This window comes from Lolium rigidum, chromosome 5 (assembly GCF_022539505.1).
Source record: "Lolium rigidum isolate FL_2022 chromosome 5, APGP_CSIRO_Lrig_0.1, whole genome shotgun sequence".
Classification (NCBI taxonomy): Eukaryota; Viridiplantae; Streptophyta; class Magnoliopsida; order Poales; family Poaceae; genus Lolium; species Lolium rigidum.
Window position 1 is genome coordinate 27,422,673 of NC_061512.1, and position 19,657 is coordinate 27,442,329.

General features: G+C 44.7%; 1 pseudogene; it reads right to left on the reverse strand.

The window, feature by feature from the left end:
* Positions 1–2,760: 2,760 nt before the first annotated feature.
* On the reverse strand, positions 2,761–4,614 carry LOC124654562 (annotated as a pseudogene).
* Positions 4,615–19,657: the final 15,043 nt, after the last annotated feature.

Consider the following 19,657-nt stretch of genomic DNA (forward strand, 5'->3'; position numbering starts at 1 on the left):
TTAATTTTTTATTTCAAAATTTGAACATTTTTTGATACGAACAGAAACTTAATTTGAACATTTTTTAATACGAACAAAAAATTAATTTGAACATTTTTTAATATGAACAAAAATTTAATTTGAACAATTTTTAGAATGAACAAAAATTTAATTTGAACATTTTTTAATACGAACGTAAAATTGAATACGAACAAAAAATAAATTTGAACAATTTTCACAATTAAATATTTTCGATGTTTGAAAGTTTTTCAAATTTGAAGTTTTTCGAATTAGAACAAAAAAAGAACCAGAAAAGAAAAAGAAAAACAGAAAAACAAACAAAAAGGAAAAAAGCAGAAACGGAAAAATAAAAAAGCGAAAAATGGGCCAGGCCCATACCCGACCAGGGGTGTGCGGTGCCTGGTTGGCACCGACCTGGTCGGTGTATAGGAATCCCGGTGCTTCAGGCTCAGGGGACAAGAAATTGGAGTTTGTTACACCATGTCGACATCTACTTTGTAAAAATTTACTAATCACTACACTAAGTACTCCCTCAGTCCCACAAAAAATATCAGAAGTTTGTTAAAATTTAAATGTAAGTTCCGACATTCTTCGTGCGACGGAGGGAGTATCTTTCTGACGCAAGATCTCAGATGTGCGACGAATAATCGGCTAAATAATGCAAGGATTACCATGGGAAATACTTTCCATCACACGCAGGCATATGCAACAACCTCTACATCTCAAGACTTATGGTCTTCTATCTTCACACCGAAATATGGGAGGAACCAGCATGTCATTTTCCTTCTATTTTCTATCGATCTTCTTCGCTCGACCCAATCCATTTAAGAAGACCAAACCCAGCAAATCCTTCCAACATTATACTTCTTCTCGAGTTATAGTATTTATTCCTCGAAACGTGCCGACGTTCTCTATCCGTCCGAGAAAATCTCTAGGGGTAGATTTAGCAACGAGCTGGCTGAGGAACTTCACCTTGAGGAGATTGCACACTCCGTGATCCTCCCTCTAGAGCAAGGTTGCTATGAGAGAGCTAATAAAAGAGACAGACAGAAAGAAAGAGAGCATGTACCTGCCTTTTTTTTTCAAGAACACGCGCGAGCGTCGCGTGTCTTCATTCATTAAGATAGAGAGGGAAAAGAATCCCAGTTTCAGTTACAGCAGGAGATGATCATATATGATCTAGGCCCAGGCCGAGCCTCCACTATGTTACAAGAAAAGAAGGAAAAGAGTAACACTACGTTATGCCAGTTTCTTGCCCGCTTCCGCATAGCTTCGCCTGCTTCCAAAGCGCGAACTCCGCATTGATCTTTCGGACCAGCTCCATGGACATGCCAGTGGCCTTGTCGAACACCCTCGCGTTACGCTCCAGCCACATCATCCTCGCCATCAAAACGATCAAGGTATCCATCTCTTTCCCGTGCCTCTTCGCCAACCCATTCGATATCCTCGGCCACCAGGTTCCCATGCAGTCTTCATGTGATACGCTGCTTGACAAAGTAGAGGTGGAGGGCCATGTAGATACGCTGCTGGCAGGCATCTTCAAAGACGAAGAACCCGCAGAGGTGGATGGATGTAGTTCTCCTTGCGACCGCCGGCAACAACTCCCACTGTTGTAGCTGTTGTTGAGCGTTGCTGCTCCTAGATACCAACAAACAGAGGTCAAGAGATTTCAGAGGATGCGATTAGGGAAGGGTGGAGAAGGACGAGCAGTTAAGAGGTGGCGGCGGAGGGAGACAAGGAGGAGCATAGCCTGCACAAGGATCTCAGACGGGTGACCTCAGTTTGATGTCGTCCTCGCCAGCACGGTGGCGGCCCATCCTCGGATGCAAGAGGTCGGCAGCAGGAACTTGAAGGGTCGGAGGAGTTTGATGTCCTGGCTACCTCGCACGGCAGCGGCCATGCTCGAAGGAGGGAGAAGAGGGGGCGAGAGGAGGAGGAGAATGAGTGCGAATGGGCGGGGGTGGCGGCGGCTGACCAGGAGATGGAGCGGAGGGAGGAGAAACATGGCATGGAATTGGCACGGCTACGGTTTTCCGACACCTTGCTCTAGGCCTGCTCAATCGTCAGGCGACGCGTGAACTAATCTCTGGAGACAAAACGAGGGGCTCGGCCAGCCCTTCCCCAACGCGCGGCTATCGTGTACAACCCCGGAGCTCTCCACGAGGTGGCCGTTTACAACTTTAGATGCCCTGAGAAAATCCTATTAGGACGGGTTAGGTTTCATTGCTTTGGCGAAATAGTTTTGATGATTTGGCAAAGCTAACTTATAAATAGAATTTGCAAACAAGATTAGAAAGACAAGAACTAATCGCAAACTAACACAATAAACAAAAATATAAATAGTATATAAATAGTTTGTGATAAGGTTTCAGGTTAACACAAACTTTACCTACTACAGAACAAACCAAGTTTCTTTTTCAACATGGTCACTACAAATGGATCAATTAAGTCCAAATCAACATGTTCGATGTCCCAGAAACCAAACACCACTTGAAACCTTATTGGCTAGGCTCTAGCTGAAGTTACAGAGCTAGTTTACACTTGCCATTGATATGTTCAAGCATCAAGCCAGGAGTTTAAACATTCACTGTATGATTTATTGTCTTCGACTGCAGGTCTGGAGCTACCAATGTTAGTTATTCCTCAGGTTCTCAGTCAGATTGTGTATGGCGCTTTGCCGCATACACTACTGCTGTTGCAGTATATCAGTAAATTAACTATCCACACAGATAAGTTCACCCGTAAATGACTCAACTAATATAAGCTTAAGAAAGATTGTAATTTAGATATACTAGAATTAGTCATAATTTGTACAAAACACAAAATGAGATAGGTCGAACAGTACTTCAGAAGAGCAAACTCAGTTTAACATCTGCGTATGAAAGGATCAGCTAAATCCAAATCGCGGACATGGTCGATATCTAAACGGCCACGCAGACATCTATCAGTTGTAAAACGAAACCGAGCACCTCTTGAAGCCCTGTTATCCAACTGAAGTTTCTTCTGCTCTTTTGAAATGAACTCCTCGTTGGAAGAGTTAACCTCAAATATCATTAACCCCAGAGATTTAGCGTTGAGTACAAAGAATGTGGCAAAGTTGACTTCAGACCAGAAGCCAATGTAAGTTGATATCACTATTGTCTTTAGACGAATATCAAAACATTTGATAAGCTCCCGGTGTTTACGACGCCACAAACAATTTTCCCTTGTTGACCAACCCTGTAAAGAAGAACACAGACAAGTATAAAATTAACAACTTCAACATTAAGTAGATCAAAATGAGTACCAACGATGGAGCATCACCTGAATGTACAGCTTCTCCAAGCACGGAAAGCATTTCATCAACTCAATAACTACATCCAAATTAAGAGTCTCCATACGGATGGCTAAAACCTTGACAGTGCTAGGCCATCAACCTGCAATCCCTTTATATCATACATGGAATGCAGACAGTATTAGGCCATAGACATGTGCAGCAGAGATGTAATTTCTCCTCCACGCACACACATAACATAGCAGCATGTTATAAGCCTCGATAACTATGGTTAGGAGCACAGTTACCTGAATAGCTGTGTAGCCAAACACTAGCCGGGTGGAGATGTCCATGCCATCACTCAGCTGCTCAGAAAGGAAGCCTAATGTCTCCAGTTTGGGCGCGGAAACCACCGATACATGCAGACATTTGTTGCAGAGATCAAGCAACGTTTCAAGGCAAGGGGCATTCTCGATTATGAGTTCATGTAGATGAATCTGACCGACCAAATGAAATCCAGATCCATCAGTCCCACAGCGAGAGATGGCAACGCTTTTAATACTAGGGGAGTTGATCCGGATGGAACTGAATCCAACGGAGTACTTAATGAACAAGCACTCCAGGATTGGGCAAGAGGCAATCAAGCTGTGCAGTGAGTGCTCGGAGACGCTGACATGTTCGATTCCTAGCTGCTTAAGCATGGGGAAGTGAAGTGGTTGGCCGGTGTTGTAGGCGAGGTCACATCCTCCGATGGCGAATACACGGAGGGTGTTGGAGAAGCGGAGGGTGGATGCTGACAACGGACGGTGTGGGCCGTACCATACGTCGAGCTCCTGCAGGTTATCCAGAGCGGCGGACCGGAGCCAGGCGTCCATGGTGGTAGCTGATGTGTAGATGATTGATCCCTGGGTGATACAGAAGCGGCGACCAGGGCCTTGGTGTGAGGAAAGGATGTGCGATACCAAGACAACAGCGAGTTGACCCAGGTCGCGGCATTCAAGGTTAAGAGGAGCGGAACGCCAGAGGTGGCGCCACCGGGAGGCCAGGATTCTGGTGCGGCCGCCGTCCTTGGTGGGGAGGAGGGTGATGATCTCGCCAAGAACGGCATCGGGGAGGGCGCTGATGTGGTCTACGCCTCCTCCATCTTCATCCTTCCCCGGCGACACCGATCTCCTCCTCCTGGAACTAGGACCACCCGCCTCCATTTCGATCTCCATGGGGAACCAGAGGCTAGGGTTTGCCTCGGTCAAGGTCAAGGGGCTAAGTGTTGGGGGAGAAGAAGATCATGGAGGCTACAGAGATGCGGGGAATTAGGAGTCGCCGGAGCCAGCGTAGCAAGGGAGGCGGATGAGGGAGGAGCAGGTGGCCTGTCAGGGAATAGGATATGTATAGGTAACATGGGATTATTAGTGGTTTGAGGGCAGTATCGGTATTTCACCTAGGATGTCATCATCTTGTAGATGGCTATGCCTTTATAAGGCTAGCGTTGTATCATGTTCAAATCAATCAAGAAATCAAAAACCTAAATTTATCTTGTTCTTAATTTCTGTTCTTACTTTCCTACACTTTACCTTCACTTCTCTCAATTCTTGTCAAATTCCTGTATTAGAATGATCCTAGCTTGTCAGATCCAATCGGGATCCTGACAAATGGTATCTTCGATTCTATGGAGAGCCCATCCTCCCACTTCCCCACCACCGCACCTGCTTACGACACCTTCGCCGCTCCGGCGTACGCCCCGTTCGCCTTATCCTCCGCCGGCGCCTACCATCACCCTTTCCCCTTCTTCACCGCCCCAACCTCTTTTCCCTCTCCAATTCCCATCCAAATTGACCCAAATCCGCCGCCGCCTGCTACAAGTCCAATTCATGGCGACCTCCACAACTCACATTTTCCCTTCTTTAGGGCATCTCCAACCGGGCGACCCAAACGGACGCGATGGGTCCAAGGGAGACGAGGCGACAAGCGCCCGGACGCGAGCGGACGCCGCGTGCCATCCGCGGCCACGCAAACCTAGCCCAGATTTGGGCCGGGTTTGCGTCGTTCCGAACGCCGCGGCCGTCCGCTTTTGCGGTGCGTCCCCGCGTTGGGCTGCTTTTTTGTCCGGCTCGACCCATCCGAACGCGCGGGCGCGGGATGGGTCGCCCCGTTGAAGATGCCCTTAGCGCCCCCACGGTGGATACATCTTGATCGGTTCACAAATTGTTGAGTGCTCAGATCGGTCGAAATTCAATTTACTGATAAAGAAATAGCATAAATTATTGACATAACTTGCTTGTTTGAAATATTATCCAGGAAGATGCAGATTAATTTAACTTGTTTGGTCACTTTAGTTGCTGGCATGTCTTGTACAACATAAAACCTGAAGCAATTATTGTTTATAATTGTGAAATGTTACATTTTTAGTAAAGGGTGTGGTTATTTTTTTTATAACATCGAGCCTTCGAGCCGGCTTGCAAGCTTCATCGAGCGGGCTTGTCGAGCCTCGAGCCTTGATTTGAAGGTTTAGGCTTGGCTTGTCCGACCTTCGAGCCGAGTCGAGCCCGAGCCAAGCCTTGTCGAGCTTGAGCCGAGCCTGGAGCCTCGAGCTTCAAGTCCACCCCTACCCCCACCAACCTTCCCCTACGCCGCCACATACTCCTACCCGCCTCCCACCTCCGCGTACAAGCCCGCGATTGGCTTTTCCCCCGTCCAAGCGTCTGACTTTTCCACCCTAACCTCCACCGCCATCTCCTCTCGAGGAAATTGCACGTACCAGCAAATCTTGGTGAGATTGTTGCAAGGACCAGTGACTCAAAAATTTCGTTGCAAGAACCAGCGACTTTAGGCGTGATTGCTTGCAAATAGCTCTAGGTGGACCCAGGATTGATTTTTAGTGGGAGCAAAGATGTGCTTAGTGGTGCAAATATTTTTATTAAGTGGGGGCAAATCAATATTTAGCATGCCATAATACAAGGTGGTAAAAATTTGAGTGGGGGCAGCCGTCCCCATTAGCTAAAGGCTGGATCCGCCCATTCCCTCTAATTACTATATTACACAATTAAACAAAACCTGGTAGGCAACCGTTGCCTATATTTTGCCATAGCTATTGCTGTAACAGGTAGCTACATGGAAAGGAAAATAATCAGAATAATATGGCTAAACCCTATCAATGGCATATATATTACTGGTGCACGTCCTTGACAAGACATTACACTAGAGTTGTCAAAATCATGTCAAATTTGTCAATGGTAAGAAAATCGGTAATCGTTAACTGCTCGGTCAGCTTGGGGGTAGCGAATAATCGGAATTCAGACGATTAACTGATTTAATTGGTTGACTATTAATCGGTACAACCTGCACAAATTAGTCACCCAAAACACGTCTATATAAGAAATAAACAAGCAGTATATGCGTCTCTATATGCTTTCTTCTAGGTCATGAGCGACAAATGACCCACCAGCGGCTACCATTTTCCTTCCTTCGCCCTCTAAAGTTCTCTTTTCCCACCACCTACCCAGGGTACTTGCGCTCTTGCATCTCAACCACCTACCCTGTTTGAAGCCATCCTGGATCTCTTCGACAAGCTCCTAAAGGCGGTCGAGATCTTGTATCCAAGGTTTGGTCGGCAACGGTGATAAATTGTTCATCGACGACGGGAATCAAGCTCCTAAATTTGAATGATATTCTCTTTTAAATTTCGTGGTAAATTATTTTAAATTTCTGCCCTATTAATGGCAGGAAATTCTCTGAACCGACTGTCCAATCAACTCGTGGCATATCCACTACATGCCGCCGGTACACGCGTTTCCTTGTGGCATGGTGTCCTAGCCCGCCCCTGGTCCGGTGGCGGGAATTGTGACGTGGCCAGATATTTTTGCCATTTTTTGTGGGAGCTGCACATACACCTCTGAAGCGAGGATCGTCGTCAAGGTTGCCCACTAACATCATCGTCATGACTATGTAGCGACTCCGACTTCTCCAACGAAACGACCACCAACGAAGACATCATGGTAGCAGCAACATGAAGATCAAGCCTGCCTATGACAAACAAGCCGGTGACTTCTCGCGCATAGCTAGGCAGCTCCGACTCTAATAACGAGTTACGAAAAGAAGATTTGCAAGACCCTCGCCATAGAAAGTTGCAGTCGTTGTACCGTTGATAGGGTTTAGCCATATTATGCACATTATTTTCTTTTCATATAGCTATTAGAATTCTTATGACAAAATATGGAAGGAAAATGGTGAGTCCGCATAGTGTGGCACACAGCCAACATCCGCTTTTGTTGCCAGGTGCAAGGGTGGGTATGACATGTCGTTTAATTGTGCAGTCTGCACTCACACCTAGAGTCGCTGGTCCTTGCAACCAAAGTTTTGAGTCGCTGGCCCTTGCAACGATCTCCCCAAGGATTGCTAGAACGTGCAATTTCCTCTCTCCTCTCCCACTGGCTGCATCGCGATGGAGCCGTACGCGAACGAGTCCCCCTCCACGGCGAAGACCTCCCTCGCGCTGTGCACAGGCGAGAAGGGCGCCGGCAAGAGCGGCAGCGTCCTCCAACCTGCGACTACAGACTGCAAAGGCGGCGGCCTCACCAAGAGCAACGGCGCCGGTGGTGTGTCCATCGCTGACGAGAAATTCGTCCGCGAGCACACGGGCCCTGGGATTTTCTCCATGTCCAACGCTGGTCTTGACCACCACTTCGACACGCACCAAGGCCCATCCCAGTCTAGCTTGGACTCACTCCACGAATCATCAGGAAGCACGGTGTTCTCGTCTGCTCCCTCCATGTTCTCTGCAGCTCCTGCTTATGTTGCCCCCCAGATTCAGAGTTCTTGTATGCAAGGTGGAAGCAGCAATCTGTCTGAGCAATATCTTGATGGACTGCCACACCATTATGGCTTTGATAATCTCAAGCGCCAAAGTGTGTTCCTAGCAGATGGTACTGAGCATAGCTTCTATGCACTACCAGAAAATTATCCGTTAGAGCGAGCTACTCCTGGTCCAGTGTTTGACGCCTGTGATGATGAAAGGAATGGTTGCTTATCTGAATTTGTTGGTGTGTTTGTTGGCATCCCGGAGCAGCACAAATATGAAGAGGAGAGTGACCAATTTGCCAAGTTCTTCCACAAGGCATCCGAGAATGCATACAGTGAAGATTATCCAGAACGAGTATCCAATGCATTTGATGTTGGCACAAAGGGCTGCACCGATGTGTTTGTTGATGTGGTTGACGGTATTTTGGAGCAAAAGACACATGAATATACTAAATCCAGCAAGTCTTTAGAGGAGTTAGTCAAAGCACGGCTTACCAAGTGTTTCAGCAAGGCATCAGATAATGTGATACCACCCCAACAACCTCCCATGTCTGCTACTGCTAACCAAATGCAGTTTCAGGCGTTCGAGAGCATGCCAAATTATGATGTGTATGAGAAAGAAGATAGTGATTGCATAAATATTATCTCAGTTGTGAGGGATTACACCCTTGAGCTGCAGCAACAAGATGATGGGAAGACATGGAACTATCCAGTTCTGAAGGCCTCCGATTCAATTGTCACAAGATCTAGCCAGCTCAGTATTGATCATAGTATGAGAAAACTGAGGCTGCTATGGGATCCAGGAGTTTCAGCATTTCCAGTGACCCCTCTGAATAATAGCATCAGCAAAGAAACTATGGGTAATGAACTTGTTGGGCTACGGTCAGCAGTACTGGCAATTTCTCCTTCCATGATAAGACCGACATATGGTCCCAATTTGAACATCAGGTCATTGCATTTGGAGGAGTATCTGATGATGAAGCTATGCTAGATATACCACCAGCTAAACCACCCGAGAGGAATGATATAACTGATTCATTACCGCAGGGTATTCTAATGGTTGTACTAAGGGATGGGAATTCATCTGGATACACTCAGTTAAACTTCTTGAGCTGCAACAGTAAGCAAATCTCAGTTATGCAAGCTATACAGGTTACATGTAACTCACGTGAAGCTATTCTAGCTTGGCAAAGAGCTAACTTGCAGAATTTGCTCACCTGCATATCCACCAATGATACTGAACATACATGCGTCTTTCTGAAGTTTTTGCCATGGAGTATTGAAAGATCGAGATGTCGCCTAGAGGGGGGGGTGAATAGGCAATTACAAACTCTTGCGGATTTGTCTTGTATGAATGCGGAATTAAACTATCGTTTAGTTTACAAGCACAAACCCTAAATATGCTAAGCTCAACTAAGTGTAACAATAGCAACTAGAGCTAAGCAAGATATGCACAAGATATATGTAGCACAAGTGATAGCAAGATATATGTACTTCAAGCACGATGGCTATCACAAGGAAAGAGAGCTCGGGTATAGAAATAACCGAGGCACGCGGAGACGAGGATGTATTCCCGTGTTCCCTTGCTTTGCAACAAGGTACGTCACGTTTGGAGGAGTGGAGGTCCCACGAAGGATTCCCCGCGCCACGAAGGCTCACCCTATTCTCCGAACCACACCCACGAAGGATGATGGCCCTTTCCTTATGGTTAGCTTTTCCTCCGCTCCGGAGATGGCAAGCTCCACAACCACTTCACAAGCTCCACGAAGGAGAAGCCCGGGCCTCTTCACAATCTTCTTGAAGAGATCACCGGAGCACCAATCACCAAGCCAACTAGGAGGTCACCCTCCAAGAGTAACAAGCTCACGGTCTCTCACTCGAACAAATCGTGGTGGAGAGCTCAACACTATGCAATGATGCAAAGCAAGAACACCGGAGGTGTTCAAGTCCTTCACACTCAAATCCCACCAAAGCAACGAATGCTAGGATGAGATTGGAGAGGAAGAACAAGGGGAAAGTCAACCAAAGACTCCAAGATCTAGATCCCAAGAGATTCCCTCACTTAGAGAAGAAACGGTTTGGTGGAAGTGTAGATCTAGATCCCCTCTCTCAAATCCTCAAATATGAGCAAGAATGGTTGGAGGATTCAAGGGGAAGAGCAAGTTCTTCAAATAGTAGCAATGGAGGAGAGAGAATGGGAAGAACTAGTTTGGCTCAAGGTGGAAGAAGCCTATTTATAGCTAAAGGGGAAAAATAGCTGTTGGGGGAAAAAGACAGAAAATCGGGCAGAAAAAACTAGACAGAAAACGGCCCAGCCGGCTGCCAGGCCGGCCGGCCGGATTTGGCGCTGACCAGCCCAGCTGGGGGTCCGGCCGGACCGGCCCAGCAACCGGACCCGGGCAGCGGCCGCGCGGGCGGCGAGTAGGCAAGGGCGCCCGGGCGCACGGGCTGCGCAGCGGTGGGCCGACGGGCGGAGAGGCCCAGCCCCGGCCGGGCGCGCGGGGGCGCGTGGGCTGCGCAGGGGCACGCGGCCGCGTGGGCCGAACGGCGGGAAGGCGGCCCGGAGTGGGTTCCGGCCGGGCCGGGGAGGGCGCTGGGCATGCCGGTCGGCGGACCGGGCCTGCTGCCGGTTACGGGCCCAACGCCCCTGGATGTGGCCCGGAAGGCACCAGCCGAAACCCCGGCGCGGACCGGGTGGGCCGGTGGCTGGTCCGGTCTGGCCGGCCGGTCCGCTGGCCTCTTTTTTTCTTTTTCTCTTTATCATTTTTCCCTTTTTCCTTTTTCTTTAATAACTAATGCTCCCGAACTCCGATTCGCATGAAACCAATTTTGTTTGGAAGATAACAACAAATGCTATCTTATAGAAAGTGAAAACCCAAGAATCTGTAGAAGGGGATTTTATCATGAATATAAAAGGTAGAACCTTATATCATGAATAACCGGTAAAATCACCCAACCTCGAAAACGCAATAGAAGATGCATGTGAACTCCGTTTTCGATGAACTTGGGCTTGTTGTAAAGCTAGCAACAAGCTCAAGAACCTCACACCGAGAAATACCAAGAAGCAATAAGAATGTGCAAAGTATGCAAAGGATTGAGCTCCCTAAGACGATGTGATCAAGTTACTCAACCGAAAGCCCCTCTTAATAGTGCGGCTATCTATCCTATAATCCGGTCTCCCAACATCCACCTTGAGACCGGTAAAAGGAAAACCTAGCAAGGCCATACCTTTGCCTTGCGCATCCCATCACTTGATCATTGTCGCTTCGTGTATACTCAGAAATGCTCCCCCATACACTATGATGGGAAAGCTCTATTGATGCACATCTTCACATGTTCACTATCACCAAATGGACGGCAAGCTTCAAGCATGTGATCCACTCAAGATGCTCATCTTGAACTTGCCCAATTCAACCTTGTATCTTCTCATACTCACTTAAGATAGAGCATGGCTAATATTGAGTTCCACATAAGAACTCCATCTTCATTTCTTCTTCTTGATCATATCACATATATATCTTCATACCGATGATCTTGATGCCAATACACAAGGTATATCTTTATCTTCATGGCATCCATACTTGAATCCAACACATGGAGAGCAAGTAGTACCTATGGAATATTCCTTCATATAAACTCAATGAAAATATTAGTCCATAGGGGTTGTCATTGATTACCAAAACCACACATAGGGGCAATATACCCTTACAATCTCCCCCATTTTGGTAATTGATGACAACCACAATAAGAGGATTTATATAATGAATATTAGTGACAAGTACGCAACTTATCCGAGAATAAGTTGTATACAAGAGGTTGTATTTGATATGGTCAAGTAACACAAAGCAACTAGTCCATATCAAAACCGGCTCTACTCACACAACTACAACAAATGCAATGGATGTGAGTAGAACCAATATATATAGAGAAAACTCCCCCACAATGTATGCACGTGTGATGAACATGAATTCATTGCATACATTGTCAAGATTAACCTTTGGGATAGTTTCCACTATATATATACAACCATGCAAGACATATAAATATGGAATGCATGAGAGGCAAAACACTTAAGCACAAACCAAACTTAAGTATAAAACCATTCCCTTAAACCCTCTAAACTTCTCCCCCATTGGCATCGATTGTCAAAATGGGTGAAAAATTTAGAAGGCCAATATAATGTGAGTTCCTCCCCAAAGTGTGCACTTCTCATAATTTGAGTGGAATCAAGTGCACATATCCAATGATGAATACTTGAAGGAAGTCAAACTATATTGAGGATCAAAGATTGCATAAAGACAACATGGTGAAGTGAGCTTCAATAAATAAAGCAAGCAATCAAAGATCCAGTTGGACAAACAAAGATATCATGATAAGAGAGATATAGTGCTCTAAATAAGAAAGCTCCCCAAGGTTCGTGCACAATTTATAATGTTTGCATTTGAATACAATATGCACAAACATGGAATCCTCACTCCCTATATATCATTTAGAACACAACTAAGATAAAGTGAATATGCTTATCAAGAACAACTTGAGTCCAACAATTACGAGATATGAGTGCATGAAGAAAAACAAATAAACCAAGCACTCATAAATCTTCTTTACCAACAACACTAAAATCAAAGGATAAGAAGATGGTTGGCAAAGAACAAGGATATTGATGGCGTGTAACTCACACGTTCGTTGGGAACCCCAAGAGGAAGGTATGATGCGCACAGCAGCAAGATTTCCCTCAGAAAGAAACCAAGGTTTATCGAACCAGGAGGAGCCAAGAAGCACGTTGAAGGTTGATGGCGGCGGGATGTAGTGCGGCGCAACACCGGGGATTCCGGCGCCAACGTGGAACCTGCACAACACAACCAAAGTACTTTGCCCCAATGAAACGGTGAGGTTGTCAATCTCACCGGCTTGCTTGTAACAAAGGATTAACCGTATTGTGTGGAAGATGATTGTTTGCGAGAAAACAGTAGAACGAGTATTGCGAGTAGATTGTATTTCGAGTAAAGAGAATTGGACCGGGGTCCACGGTTCACTAGAGGTGTCTCTCCCATAAGACAAACGAGCATGTTGGGTGAACAAATTACGGTTGGGCAATTGACAAATAAAGAGGGCATGACCATGCACATACATATCATGATGAGTATAGTGAGATTTAATTGGGCATTACGACAAAGTACATAGACCGCCATCCAAGCTGCATCTATGCCTAAAAAATCCACCTTCGAGGTTATCATCCGAACCCCTCCGGTATTAAGTTGCAAAGCAACGAGACAATTGCATTAAGTATGGTGCGTAATGTAATCAACAACTACATCCTTAGACATAGCATCAATGTTTTATCCCTAGTGGCAACGAGCACAACACAACCTTAGAACTTTACATCCTTTGTCCCGGTGTCAATGCGAGGCATGAACCCACTATCGAGCATAAATACTCCCTCTTGGAGTTACAAGCATCTACTTGGCCAGAGCATCTACTAGTAACGGAAAGCATGCAAGATCATAAACAACACATAGATATAACTTTGATAATCAACATAACAAGTATTCTCTATTCATCGGATCCCATCAAACGCAACATATAGAATTACAGATAGATGATCTTGATCATGTTAGGCAGCTCACAAGATCCGACAATGATAGCACAATGGGGAGAAGACAACCATCTAGCTACTGCTATGGACCCATAGTCCAGGGGTAGACTACTCACACATCACACCGGAGGCGACCATGGCGGCGTAGAGTCCTCCGGGAGATGATTCCCCTCTCCGGCAGGGTGCCGGAGGCGATCTCTGGATCCCCCGAGATGGGATCGGCGTTGGCGGCGTCTGCGGAAGGTTTTCCGTATCGTGGCTCTCGGTGCGGGGGTTTCATCACGGAGGCTTTAAGTAGGCGGAAGGGTAGGTCAAGAGGCGGCACGAGGGGCCCGGACCATAGGGCCGCGCGGCCGGGCGGGGGCCGCGCCGCCCTATGCTCCGGCTGCCTCGTGGCCCCTCTTCGTCTCGTCTTCGGACTTCGGAAGCTTCGTGGAAAAATAGGCCCCCGGGCGTTGATTTCGTCCAATTCCGAGAATATTTCCTTACTAGGATTTCGAAACCAAAAACAGCAGAAAACGACAAGCGGCACTTCGGCATCTTGTTAATAGGTTAGTTCCGGAAAATGCACGAATATGACATAAAGTGTGCATAAAACATGTAGATAACATCAATAATGTGGCATGGAACATAAGAAATTATCGATACGTCGGAGACGTATCAGCATCCCCAAGCTTAGTTACTGCTCGTCCCGAGCGGGTAAAACGATAACACAAGATAATTTACGGAGTGACATGCCATCATAATCTTGATCATACTATTTGTAAAGCATATGTAGTGAATGCAGCGATCAAAACAATATATATGACATGAGTAAACAAGTGAATCATATAGCAAAGACTTTTCATGAATAGCACTTCAAGACAAGCATTAATAAGTCTTGCATAAGAGTTAACTCATAAAGCAATAATTCAAAGTAAAGGCATTGAAGCAACACAAAAGAAGATTAAGTTTCAGCGGTTGCTTTCAACTTATAACATGTATATCTCATGGATATTGTCAGCATAGAGTAATATAATAAGTGCAATAAGCAAGTATGTAGGAATCAATGCACAGTTCACACAAGTGTTTGCTTCTTGAGGTGGAGAGAAATAGGTGAACTGACTCAATATTGAAAGTAAAAGAATGGTCCTCCATAGAGGAAAAGCATCGATTGCTATATTTGTGCTAGAGCTTTGATTTTGAAAACATGAAACAATTTTGTCAACGGCAGTAATAAAGCATATGTATCATGTAAATTATATCTTACAAGTTGCAAGCCTCATGCATGGTGTACTAATAGTGCCCGCACCTTGTCCTAATTAGCTTGGACTACCGGATCATCACAATGCACTGTTTTAACCAAGTGTCACAAAGGGGTACCTCTATGCTGCCTGTACAAAGGTCTAAGGAGAAAGCTCGCATTGGATTTCTCGCTATTGATTATTCTTCAACTTAGACATCCATACCGGGACAACATAGACAACAGATAATGGAATCCTCTTTTATGCATAAGCATGTAACAACAATTAATAATTTTCTCATTTGAGATTGAGGATATATGTCCAAAACTGAAACTTCCACCATGGATCATGGCTTTAGTTAGCGGCCCAATGTTCTTCTCTAACAATATGCATGCTTAACCATAAGGTGGTAGATCTCTCTTACTTCGGACAAGACGGACATGCATAGCAACTCACATGAAATTCAACAAAGAATAGTTGATGGCGTCCCCGATGAACATGGTTATCGCACAACAAGCAACTTAATAAGAGATAAAGTGCATAATTACATATTCAATACCACAATAGTTTTTAAGCTATTTGTCCCATGAGCTATATATTGTAAGGCGAATGATGGAATTTTAAAGGTAGCACTCAAGCAATTTACTTTGGAATGGCGGAAAATACCATGTAGTAGGTAGGTATGGTGGACACAAATGGCATAGTGGTTGGCTCAAGTATTTTGGATGCATGAGAAGTATTCCCTCTCGATACAAGGTTTAGGCTAGCAAGGCTTATTTGAAACAAACACAAGGATGAACCGGTGCAGCAAAACTCACATAAAAGACATATTGAAAACATTATAAGACTCTACACCGTCTTCCTTGTTGTTCAAACTCAATACTAGAAATTATCTAGACCTTAGAGAAACCAAATATGCAAACCAAATTTTAGCATGCTCTATGTATTTCTTCATTAATGGGTGCAAAGCATATGATGCAAGAGCTTAAACATGAGCACAACAATTGCCAAGTATCACATTACCCAAGACATTAATAGCAATTACTACATGTATCATTTTCCAATTCCGACCATATAACAATTTAACGAAGGAGAAACTTCGCCATGAATACTATGAGTAGAAACTAAGGACATACTTGTCCATATGCTACAGCGGAGCGTGTCTCTCTCCCATAAAGTGAATGCTAGGATCCATTTTATTCAAACAAAACAAAAAACAAAAACAAACCGACGCTCCAAGCAAAGCACATAAGATGTGATGGAATAAAAATATAGTTTCAGGGGAGGAACCTGATAATGTTGTCGATGAAGAAGGGGATGCCTTGGGCATCCCCAAGCTTAGACGCTTGAGTCTTCTTGATATATGCAGGGGTGAACCACCGGGGTATCCCCAAGCTTAGAGCTTTCACTCTTCTTGATCATGTTGCATCATACTCCTCTCTTGATCCTTGAAAACTTCCTCCACACCAAACTCGAAACAACTCATTAGAGGGTTAGTGCACAATAAAAATTAACATATTCAGAGGTGACACAATCATTCTTAACACTTCTGGACATTGCATAAAGCTACTGGACATTAGTGGATCAAAGAAATTCATCCAACATAGCAAAAGAGGCAATGCGAAATAAAAGGCAGAATCTGTCAAAACAGAACAGTTCGTATTGACGAATTTTAAAATGGCACCAGACTTGCTCAAATGAAAATGCTCAAATTGAATGAAAGTTGCGTACATATCTGAGGATCATGCACGTAAATTGGCTTAATTTTCTGAGCTACCTACAGGGAGGTGGACCCAGATTCGTGACAGCAAAGAAATCTGGAACTGCGCAGTAATCCAAATCTAGTACTTACTTTACTATCAAAGACTTTACTTGGCACAACAAAACACTAAACTAAGATAAGGAGAGGTTGCTACAGTAGTAAACAACTTCCAAGACACAAAATAAAAACAAAGTACTGTAGGTAAAAACATGGGTTGTCTCCCATAAGCGCTTTTCTTTAACGCCTTTCAGCTAGGCGCAGAAAGTGTGTATCAAGTATTATCGGAGAGTGGTGTATCGTTATTATGAGCTCCCCCATCCGCAGTGGTACTAAGGGCTTTGTCAATTTTAGGCCTATAATAATACTTCTTTGGTTTAGGTACTTTAGAGACATACATAAACTTTTGCTCCTTACCCACATAAGCTTTCTCCTTATATTTAAAAGAAGAAAATGTTGAACCCAAGGTTCCCATAGCCTTTTCAAGTTCATCAATCTTATTGATTTGATCATCATGGACAACACAAGTTCCTAGGACACTAATTCTTTCATCAATTCCTCCTAAGGATTTATCAAGTTCATCAGTTTTATCAAGTAACATTTCCAATTCAGCTTCAATACTTGGAAAAATTTTCTCTATGGTTTCCAATTTTTTCATAACATCTTCAAGAGAGATTTCAGTTTTAAATTTATCAACAGGGGGTATTCCAAATAAACTCTCAATAATGCAACTAGCTTCTAATGCAGGAGTACTTAGGAAGTCACCTTTTGCGAGACTATCAAGAACATATCTATTCCAGCTAGAGATACCAACATAAAAATTCCTGAGTAAAATAATGGTGGAGTGTTTCTTAGTGCATCTATTATGGGCATCGCTAATTCTATACCAAGCATCTCTCAAACATTCTCCCCCTCGTTGCTTAAACGTACGAACTTCAACTTCAGGATTACTCATTTTAGTAGTAGTAAATAAAACAAACTAGATAAAGTAAATGCAAGTAACTAATTTTTTTTTTGTGTTTTTGATATAGCAAACAAGATAACAAATAAAGTAAAACTAGCAACTAATTTTTTTGTATTTTGATTTAGTGCAGCAAACAAAGTAGTAAATAAAACTAAGCAAGACAAAAACAAAGTAAAGAGATTGAGAAGTGGAGACTCCCCTTGCAGCGTGTCTTGATCTCCCCGGCAACGGCGCCAGAAATTTAGCTTGATGGCGTGTAACTCACACGTTCGTTGGGAACCCCAAGAGGAAGGTATGATGCGCACAGCAGCAAGATTTCCCTCAGAAATAAACCAAGGTTAATCGAACCAGGAGGAGCCAAGAAGCACGTTGAAGGTTGATGGCGGCGGGATGTAGTGCGGCGCAACACCAGGGATTCCGGTGCCAACGTGGAACCTGCACAACACAACCAAAGTACTTTGCTCCAACGAAACAGTGAGGTTGTCAATCTCACCGGCTTGCTGTAACAAAGGATTAACCGTATTGTGTGGAAGATGATTGTTTGCAGAAAACAGTAGAATAGTATTGCAGTAGATTGTATTTCAGTAAAGAGAATTGGACCGGGGTCCACAGTTCACTAGAGGTGTCTCTCCCATAAGATAAACGAGCATGTTGGGTGAACAAATTACGGTTGGGCAATTGACAAATAAAGAGGGCATGACCATGCACATACATATCATGATGAGTATAGTGAGATTTAATTGGGCATTATGACAAAGTACATAGACCGCCATCCAACCGCATCTATGCCTAAAAATCCACCTTCGGGTTATCATCCGAACCCCCTCCGAGTATTAAGTTGCAAAGCAACATACAATTGCATTAAGTATGGTGCGTAATGTAATCAACAACTACATCCTTAGACATAGCATCAATGTTTTATCCCTAGTGGCAACGAGCACAACACAACCTTAGAACTTTACATCACTTGTCCCGGTGTCAATGCGGGCATGAACCCACTATCGAGCATAAATACTCCCTCTTGGAGTTACAAGCATCTACTTGGCCAGAGCATCTACTAGTAACGGAAAGCATGCAAGATCATAAACAACACATAGATATAACTTTGATAATCAACATAACAAGTATTCTCTATTCATCGGATCCCAACAAACGCAACATATAGAATTACGGATAGATGATCTTGATCATGTTAGGCAGCTCACAAGATCCGACAATGATAGCACAATGGGGAGAAGACAACCATCTAGCTACTGCTATGGACCCATAGTCCAGGGGTAGACTACTCACACATCACACCGGAGGCGACCATGGCGGCGTAGAGTCCTCCGGGAGATGATTCCCCTCTCCGGCGAGGGTGCCGGAGGCGATCTCTCGGACCCCCGAGATGGGATCGGCGTTGGCGGCGTCTCTGGAAGGTTTTCCGTATCGTGGCTCTCGGTACTGGGGGTTTCATCACGGAGGCTTTAAGTAGGCGGAAGGGTAGGTCAAGAGGCGGCACGAGGGGCCCAGACCATAGGGCCGCGCGGCCAAGGCAGGGGCCGCGCCGCCCTATGCTCTGGCTGCCTCGTGGCCCCTCTTCGTCTCGTCTTCGGACTTCTGGAAGCTTCGTGGAAAAATAGGCCCCTGGGCGTTGATTTCGTCCAATTCCGAGAATATTTCCTTACTAGGATTTACTGAAACCAAAAACAGCGAAAAACGACAAGCGGCACTTCGGCATCTTGTTAATAGGTTAGTTCCAGAAAATGCACGAATATGACATAAAGTGTGCATAAAACATGTAGATAACATCAATAATGTGGCATGGAACATAAGAAATTATCGATACGTCGGAGACGTATCAGATATCAAGGTGATGGATTAGCCCTCTTATGTATATGAGTTTCTAAAGTGGACAAAGTGATCCATAAAGAAACATGCACACACGAGAGGTTAATAAAGTAAATAAGACAAGATATCCAAGATGAAGTCATAGAATATACCAAAGGATGTTTGCTTAAAAAGCACATATAGCCTATGGCTCCAATTTTCACTTATGGTATATGAATGAGCTTCAACCAAGTAAAAT